Source organism: Trichechus manatus, unplaced genomic scaffold, assembly GCF_000243295.1.
Source record: "Trichechus manatus latirostris isolate Lorelei unplaced genomic scaffold, TriManLat1.0 scaffold00013, whole genome shotgun sequence".
Taxonomy (NCBI): Eukaryota; Metazoa; Chordata; class Mammalia; order Sirenia; family Trichechidae; genus Trichechus; species Trichechus manatus.
In genome coordinates, this window is record NW_004443949.1 from 27,806,448 (window position 1) to 27,816,592 (window position 10,145).

Here is a 10,145-nt window from a genome sequence, read left to right on the forward strand (position 1 = left end):
GGTCTTAAAAGCCTGTGAGCAGCCATCTAAGATACTCCACTGGCCTCACCCCTTTGGGAGCAAGGGAGAATGAAGAGAACAAGACACAAGGAAAAGATTTGTCCAAAGGACTAATGGACCACAGCTACCACGGCCTCCAGCAGACTGAGTCCATACAGCTAGATGGTGCCTGGCTACCACCACTGACTGCTCTGACCAGGATCACAATAGAGATCCTGGGCAGAGCTGGAAAAGGATGTAGAACAGAATTCTAACTCACAATAAAAGACCAGATTTACTGGACTGACAGACTGGAGAAACCCCTAGAGTATGGCCCCCGGACACTCTTTTAGCTCGTTTGTGAAACCCCTCCCGAAATTCACTGTTCAGGCGGGAATTGGACAGCCTCATAAAACAAAACAGGATTAATGAGGCACAGCAGTCCAGGGATAAGGACTAGAAGGCAAGAGGGGACAGGAAAGCTGGTGATAGGGAACCCAAGGTTGAGAAGGGACAGTGTTGACATGTCATGGGGTTGTTAACCATTGTCATAGGGCAATATGTGTACTGTTTAATGAGAAACTATTTGTTCTGCAAACCTTCATTTAAGGTATTAAAAAAAAAAAAAAAGCGGGGGGAAGTGTCTCTCAAACCGGATCTTAGGCTCGGATCCCTAGCTTCTGAAAGTCTTCCCCCAATCTTAGGTCGCTGAAGTTTGGTTCCCCCTGGTAGGAGAAAAGTTCCAGGGTCACCCAGAGGATGGGGTTGATGGTCGTGCACATGTCTGAGTGGGCAAGATTTGGTAGTAGTCTGCAGACCCCAGCTCTTGTTTTTCTTATCTTGGTCAGGAATTTGCCCGATTGCCTAAAAAACATCTTGAGAAACCAGTTAGAAGGGGAGGTGGCTCATGTTACTCTGCTTATAAGTTGGGGGTTGGTAATGGTGCCCAGAGGCTGGGGTCTCACTACTCAGATATGACTTCTTTTCACCCAACTAATAGCCAAAGAAAAACTATTTCTCAAAAAAAGTCACAGTCACAGGAACAGGGGTTAAGATTTCAACATATCTTTTGGAGGGACACAGTTCAATGCATACCAGATTGGTTCAAACAACTTTGACTCTCAATAGGGAAACACTCTAATCTCACTGGTTCAAAGTACCTTGGCCTCTGTCGAATGTCATTCACATGCTAGTGCTGAAGAGTTATCAGGAGGGGCAGATTCTGGAGCACCACCAAAGATCCTGTGATTCCCTTGCTCTAGGCAATGAACAACGATTTTTCTCATTTGTATGAGGACCAAAAAATTATTGTTCAGTGAGGTTGTGGAGGGGGGTGGTAGTAGGAAGAAAATATGTTCTGTTGAAAAGGAAAATTAAAAACAGACATCTTACTTTGATTTTAAGGTTTTTCTTATCCATAAAACCAAATATTAACCATAAAAAACCTGGCCAAACTGCAAAAGCCTGTCACAAGCTGTTCTACAGCAATGTAAATTTGTCCTTTCCTGCTAGAAAAGGATAGTCAATCAAACCATTACCTCCTGATTAAATGAAAAAAGAATCTAGGCTCTCCTAATTTAAATCTCAAAAATGTCTCATGGCTGCAGGTGGGTGGAGGGCCAAATTAATAGCAGCCAGGCCAGAGTAATATGGTTTCAGTTGATCTCAGTAAAGGGCGGAGGACAGTGTTCAGTCAGTCATGCTAAGATTAGCCAGAGGTTGATATTCTATTCTTCTTTCTTCTCTTCTCTTTATAGGTTTCATTGTAACTAGCAAATTTCGAGCTATTTGCTTTTTCTGGAATCAAAATTGTCTCCTAATGCATACAGAATAACTGCTCAGAATAAGTCTTGTTTCAAGGTTCTCGAGTTTTGATTATTTTTGACAGTTTCAAAAAATCTATTGCTAGAGGGGCTTGAAACGTTTATTAAATGCTTGTTGTTGTTAGGTGCCATCAAATCAGTTCCAACTCAGAGCAACCCTATTTACAACAAAATGAAACACTGCCTGGTCCTGCTCCATCCTCACAATCTTTGCTATGATTGAGCCCATTGTGGCAGCCAGTATGTCAATCCATCTTGTTGAGGGACTTCCTCTTTTGTGCTGACTCTCTGCTTTACCAAACATGGTGTCCTTCTCCAGGGACTGATCCCTCCTGATAACATGTCCAAAGTACGTGAGACAAAGTCTTGCCATCCTTGCTTCTAAGGAGCAGTCTGGCTGTATTTTGTGTATGTGAATTTTAGAACCTGAGGTGCTGGCATATCTAAATTAGGTGACTTCAGATCTAAATTAAAAACGCCATTCTGAATTAAACTAAGATCTTCATTTCTACTATTCCAAAGAAATCATTCAGACTTTCCTCAAAGTTTACTGTTTGAAAAACAAAAGCCAGAATTTCTAATCTAGATAGATTTACTCAGTGCCTGTTAAGAATGTTGACACAGCTTACCCCAAAGAAGGAGACTGGTTCATCAAAAAAGTAAGATAATGTTAAGTGACATTAGAATCTGTAAATAACTTCATAGCCAAGATAGGTATATATGAAGTCTTAACCCTATTCTGACTCCCAAATTAATTTCCACTCATTGGGATTTTTCCACTGACATCTGCTAGTTTTTTTAAACTGGTAACTAGGTAGAAGCTAAATTTGTTTTAAAAAAGGAGGCAGATTGCACTAAAAAAGTCCTGACTGTAGGTAACACAAAGAGTGCCTAGATTTGGGCTTTAACTTATGTAAATAAACTTGCTATCTTAACTGCTTACAGGGAATTCACCCAGTGAATTCCAGGGCTCTGTCTCAAATCCCCTTAGTTGGATGAGCAATGTTTACATTTCAAAAGACATCGGATTTAGAGCAGTTTCAATCTTCACTCTTTACATTTCAAGGATGCAGTTAAGTTTGACTCAGGTTACAATTCATCACTAAATCTCCACACTAAGAATGTTTATACATCTCACTTTGGAAATTTTGCCTTCGTCAAATTGTATCAGGTATAAGAGACTTGTGTGAGGCTAGAAATTGATGTTAAGAAAGTTTGTAGTTTAAGCATCCCTGGTAAATTGACCTTCCTTCCCTGTATTCTTTTTGAAGTAAAACCATTTTCATTTGTTTACTCTGCCTGTTAAATACCCAGCTGTTTTATCCATCAATTCTTCTTCATTCTTCCTGATTCATTGTCTGGCTTTCTCATACATATGAGTCAATTGGAAATATCATGGGTTGGGTCAAGCACACCTTAGCCCTCAAAGTGACATCTTTGCTTTTCAACAGTTTAAAGAAGTCTTTTGTAGCAGATTTGCTCAGTGCAATACATCCTTTGATTTCTTGACTGCTACTTCCATGGGCATTGATTGTGGATCCAAGTAAAATGAAATCTTTGAAAACTTCAATATTTTCTTCATTTATCATGATGTTGCTTATTGGTCCAGCTGTGAAGATTTTTGTTTTCCTTATGTTAAGGTGTAATCCATACTGAAAGCTGTAGTCTTTGATCTTCATCAGTAAGTACTTCAAGTCCTCTTCACTTTCACCAAGCAAGGTTTTTTCGTCTGCATATCAAAGGTTGTTAAGGAGTCTTCCTCCAATGCTGATGCAGTGTTCTTCTTCCTATAGCCCAGTTTCTTGTATTATTTACTCAGCATACAGATTAAATAAGTATGGTGAAAGAATACAATCCTGACACATAACTTTTCTGACTTTAAACCATGCAGTATCCCCTTGTTTTGTTTGAATGACTGCCTCTTGGTCTATGTACAGGTTCCACATGACTACAATTAAGTGTTCCGGAATTCCCATTCTTTGCAATGCTATCCACAATTTGTTATGATCCACACAGTCAGATGCCTTTGCAGAGTCAATAAAACACAGGTAAACATCTTTCTGGTAATCTTTGTTTTCAGCCAAGAGCCATCTGACATCAGCAATGATATGCCTAGTTCCACGTCCCCTTCTGAATCTGGCTTGAATTTCTGGAAGTTCTCTGTCAACCTACTGCTATAATTGCTTTTGAATTATCTTCAGCAATATTTTACTTGCAGGTAGTGTTAATGATATTGTTCGATGATTTCTGCATTATGTTGGATCACTTTTCTTTGGAATCAGCACAAATGTGGAACACTGTCTGGTATAGTGCTGGAAGATGAGCCCCTCAGGTTGAACGTCACTCTATATATGACTGGAGAAGAGCTACCTCCTCAAAGTAGAGTCAACTTTAATGATGTGAACGGAGTAAAGATTTTTGGGCCTTCATTTGCCTATTGTGGCATGCCTCAAAATGAGAAGAAACAGCTGAAAACATCCATTAAGAACAGCAATGTGGAATATATGAAGTATGAATCTAGGAAAATTGGAAGTTGTCAAAAATGAAACGGAACACTTGAAGATAGATATCCTAGGCATTAGTGAGCTGAAATGAACTGATATTGGCCATTGTGAATCAGACAATCATATGGTCTACTATGTCAGGAAAGACAAATTGAAGAGGAACGGTGTTGCATTCATTGTTGAAAAGAACATTTTAAGGTCTATCCTGAAGTGTAACGCTGTCAGCGTTAAGATAATATCCGTACGTCTATAAGGAACACCAGTTAATACAACTATTGTTTAAATTTATGCACTAATCACTAAGACAAAAGACAAAGAAATTCAAGATTTTCACCGACTTTTGTATTCTAATATTGATCAAACATGCAATCAAGACTCATTGATAATTACTGGTGATAGGAATGCAGAAGTTGGAAACAAAGAAGATGATCATAGGGAATGACACAGGATGTGGCAGCTTTCAGTTTCATTATGCGTAGGGTCACCATGAGTCAGGGCTGACTGGACGGCATCAAACAACAACAACTCCATGAAGACAGAAATCCTGTATATTCTGCTCACCAATTTCAAATCCCTGTGGAAAGAAATTCCATTTGTGGTATACTTACCATAACCCTTGAACACATGGCAGGTACCCAATATGTATATGTGGAGTAAAGAAATAAATGCATAGTAGGATGTGTGGATGTATGTATGGATAAATCTGGGGGAAAGACTTACTTGTTTATTTATTTAACAAGTGCTAATTAAAGACATCAATTTCTATTTTACAATGAAATATTTATCTGTAATTCTTAGACTGAGAAGTGTAGAAGCTGACATTCTATTTTGTCATAGATCATGAGGATCTCAGCAATGTGATTTTTTTAAACTCTTAATTGTATTAAAAATTGAAAAATAAGTCAACAAGAGTAAATCTATTAACATCTTTACTCATTTGGGTGGCATACAATGCAACAATTACATGCCAGGGGTAAAACACTTTTGTGAGTGTGTGGGATATTTTTCATTAAACAGAACTTGATTTATATGATTGTTCACTGTTAAATAAAAAGAGTCTATCAATTAATATGGATCTCTTCTGGTTGGTTGGCCAAGTAGCTGTCTTCCAAATTTCTCGGCATAGACAACTGAGCACTTTGAATGTTAAATCCATTTGCTGAAACTTCTAAATTGGTATTCTCTCAATTCCTGGAGCCTTTTTTTTTTTTTTTTTGCCAATGCCTTCAGTGCAGCTTAGATTTTTTCCTTCAGTACCATCAGTTGCTGAACATATGCTACCTCCTGAAATGATTGACTGCCAACCAATTCTTTTTGGTACAGTGACTCTGTGTATTCCTTGCATCTTCTTTTGATGTTTCTGGCATTGTTCAATATTTGCCCATAGAATCTTTCAATATTACAACTTGAAGCTTGAATGTGTTCTTAAGTTTTTTCAGCTTGAAAAATGCCTATTATGTTCTTCCCTTTTGGCTTTCTAACTCCAGGTCTTTGTACATTTCATTATGATATCTTGCTTTGTGTTTGTGAGCCACCTTTTGAAATCTGTTCAGCTCTTTTACTTCATCATTTCTTCCATTCACTTTAGCTACTCTATGTCCAAGAGCAAATTTCAAAGTCTCTTCTGATGTCCATTTTGGTCTTTTCTTTCTGTCCTGTCTTTTTAATGACCTTTTGCTTTCTTCATGTATGATGTCCTTGATGTCATCCCATGACTCATCTGGTCTTCAGTCATTAGTGTTCAATACATCAAGTCTATTCTTGAGATGGTCTCTAAATTCGGTGGGATATACTCAAGACTGTACTTTGGCTCTTGTAGACTAGATTGTTATCAGCTTTAACTTGAACTTGCATATGAGCAATTGATGGTCTATTCTGCAGTCGACCCCTGACCTAGTTCTGACTGATAATATTAGTTCTCCATTGTCTGTTTCCACAGATGTAGTCTATTTAATTCCTGAGAATTCCATCTGGTGAGTCCACATGTATGTTGTTGAAAAAAGGTATTTGCAATGAATAGGTCGTTGAGCTTGCAAAATTGTATCATGTGATCTCAGGCTTCATTTCTAACACCAAGTCCATATTTTCCAACTACTGATCCTTCTTCTTTGTTTCCAACTTTTGCATTCCAATCACCAGTAATTATCAATGAGTCTTGATTGCATGTTTGATCAATTTCAGAGTAGAGAAGTTGGTAAAAATCTTGAATTTCTTCATTTTTGGCCTTAGTGATTGGTGTGTAAATTTGAACAATAGTTGTATTAACTGGTGTTCCTTGTAGGCGTATGGATATTATCTTAACACTGACAGTGTTACACTTCAAGATAGACCTTAATATGGTCTTTTCGACAGTGAATGCAACACTGTTCCTCTTTGATTTGTCATTCTTGACATAGTAGACCATATGATTGTCTAATTCAAAATGGCCGATATCAGTTCATTTCATTGGGTGATCAGTAGCAGTTGGAACCGTTGTGATCTACAGGATTTTTATTGGTTAATTTTCAGAATTAGATCACCAGGCCTTTCTTCCTAGTCTGCCTTAGTCTGGACACTGATGAAAACTGTTCAGCAGCACAGCAACTCGCAATCAACCACTGACAAATGGGCTGTGGCTGCAAATGAGGTATATTGGCTGGGAGTCTTTCACATGGAAGATGAGAATTCTACCAGTGAATCATGAATGCCTCATGGAGTATTATAGTCTAATGAATGGGACAGACATTAATCAAGTATCACATATATTAATGTGAAATTGTGACCTAGATGGGTACTGTGAACAGAGGCACATGGTGGCTAAGATAGTCTCTAATAAACATAGACATGGGTTTCAAGGAATGTTTTCTTGAGGATATACTTACAAATGTGATTCTCCCAATCACTGGACATAAAATCTGCTTAAGCAGCTAGGCCTATAGGTAGGCAGCACAAACAGAAATGGGAGTAAGCCTGGGACCTTTAGTTTTCTTTTCAAACATTGGCATTAATTAGCTTTATAATCACAGACAAGTTACTTAATTATTCTGGGACTCTCTGTCCTAGTACTTGTACTAGAAAATTTCTAATATTATTATGAGTTATTGCATTCTATGAGTTTATGTTCTAAATTTATATGCAGTTGCCTATATTCTCTATCATTTTTGTGAATCAACACATGATAGTAGTCTCTGAACACTCTGGAACAATTTTATCTGTTATTTTATTTTACTCATGGTCATCCCAAGGTGACCTTTGTTTGTAATCAGAGCGTATTTTAAAGAAAATAATCATACGGCTCCCATAAAGAAACACTAAGTGTCAGCATCTCAGTGACGCCAAACATGATTTCCTAAAAAGAAAGAAAATAACATAATATGAAATAAGTTTCTTAGATGGAAGAAGAAGTGACACTTATTAAAACAAAAAATGTCCTTGTATAGCTAGTAAAGTTTTTTTAACTGTATTTTGTTATTCTTAACTTTTAGGTGCTTTCAAAAAAAAAAAAGAAAAATAGAAGAAAATCCATCAGTTGGATAAAATGGTAAATATTAAACATTACATAGATTCACATTGCACATGGAAGTTGCCTTAAAGGCTGTCTCCAAATCTCAGGATACCAAAGTACTGGGATGAGAATTTCACCCAATGGCACCAACCACTCCATGGATGTGACGTCTATTTGTCCTGATCAAGTGGTACGCAGGAGACACGTAAACGACGTTGGCGTTGGCAATAGTGAAAGGTGTTTTAATTAATCACAGACAACAGACAGCATACAATAGGAAAGGTTTCACTACAAATGGATCCTCCCTGGCTCAAAAGCTGTCCAGAAGGGATGGAAAACTTCCACTCGTGCCCCCTCACTTTGCACCACGGAGGAAGGACCCAGAGGACCTTCCTCCGCAGCTTTTATACTCCAGGAATTGCGCGTTTCACTGCAGAGTGCAATGCAAAATTTCCCACCTGATCACATGGGTGCCAGCCCAGAACTGTATCTCTTTAGCCTGGCTGGGTATTTAGACGAAACATTAGGCTTCAAAGGGGGAGTTGCAGTGGTTTGTGCCAAAGCTCAAAGATGCTAGCAGCTGTGGGAGGAACAGGGAGTAATAACTGCAGCCGTTTGGTCCAGCTGAAGGACTGCCTCAATCTCAAAATCTGAACACAAAAGTTATCTTACTATCCTTTGGAATACTAAAATTCACTGTAAGTGTCAAAAGTGACTTTGATTATATTGATTAAGTGAACATTTACAGGCCTGTATTAATAAGAAAACAAAAATAAACAAAAAACCCAAACCCTTTGCTGTCGCCACGATTCCGACTCATAGCAACCCTATAGGACAGAGCAGAACTGCTCCAAAGGGTTTCCAAGGAGCAGCTCGTGGATTTGAATTGCTGACCTTTTGGTTAGCAGCTGAGCTCTTAACCACTGCGCCATCAAGGCTCTATTAATAAGAAAAACACTGTAAAATTGTTATGTCAATTCCTCTTCAATTTCCTAAAGAAGGGTTTTTTTAATGATCAGGTTTTTTTAAAATTTGGTTTTTAAGACTGTTAAGAATCAAGAAAATCTTTTTAAAAATAACATGCCTTTTCAAAATATTGATGAATTAATTAACATTTTATGCAGATATATGCTTATAAGCATTTTGCCTTGTTTTTGACTAATGTCGACAGAAATCAATCAAAACAAATCAGTGCTCCAGACTCATTTTATACGTTGATAGGAACTAGTTCGCAAGTCAATGTGAAGTGAGAAGGGAGAAAGGAAACGGAAAGATAAGGAAAAGGTAAAGTCATCATAAAATTTATTGAGGTATTACATTTTAAAACTAATGTATACTTAGGGGCACATGTGGCTATTAAGTTTATTTTAATATGTTATATTTATTATATTTGTCTAAATATTTTCTTTACAATAGGCATCACAAACATAATTTTAGAAATGTAGACAATACAAGCTAGAATAAAATTTAGGCCATATTACAGTATTATTGTCTGAAATAAATTGAGGTTTAACACTGGAGATAAAGGGAAAACTGGAATAAAAAAACTGAATCAATAATTTCAGGAAGTGATATGTAAAAAAGTTACATCTAGGGTAAGTATAAGATAAGTAAACTAGAAGTTAGAAATTACAGAGCATAAAATATTATTATGTGTTTCTGAAAATAAAACAGAAACATATGCTTCTCTCAACTTGAAGTTTAATATCTTGCAAGCTTCCTGGTAAGAGAATCTTCAGACAATAAAACGAAACTTTATGAGTAACAGGGAGAGGCAGACTTGGCATGAATCTAATGAAGGTTGTGTTTTAAGGCCCCTGTCTGGTAAAAAGGAAACCCTGGTGGTGTAGTAGTTAAAAGCTACCGCTGCTAACCAAAAAAAAAACATCAGCAGTTCGAATCCAACAGGCACTCTTTGGAAACCCAGCGGGGCAGTTCTACTCTGTCCTATAGGGTGATGATGAGTCAGAATCGACTTGATTGCAATGGGTTTTTTGTTTTTTTTTTCGGTCTGACAAAGACACTTACAAGGTCTTGGGAAGGACCTGAACAATGTTTCACATAGCCACAAGGTTATAGAGGAATCTCAATATTAAATAAGATTCAGGCACACAAGACCTGGGTTTGTTCATGGGAATAGGTTTAGGAAGATTTAGACAACAAATTGGTTTCCTGGGTGGCACAAATGGTTAAGCACTCAACTATTAGCTGTAAGGTTGGTAGTTCGAACCCATCCAGAGGTGTTTTGCAAGACAGGCTGATGAACTGCTTCTGAAAGCTCACATCATTGACAGTCCTGTGGAGCAGGTCTATACTGCAAACATGGAATCTCTATGAGTCAAAATAGACATGGTG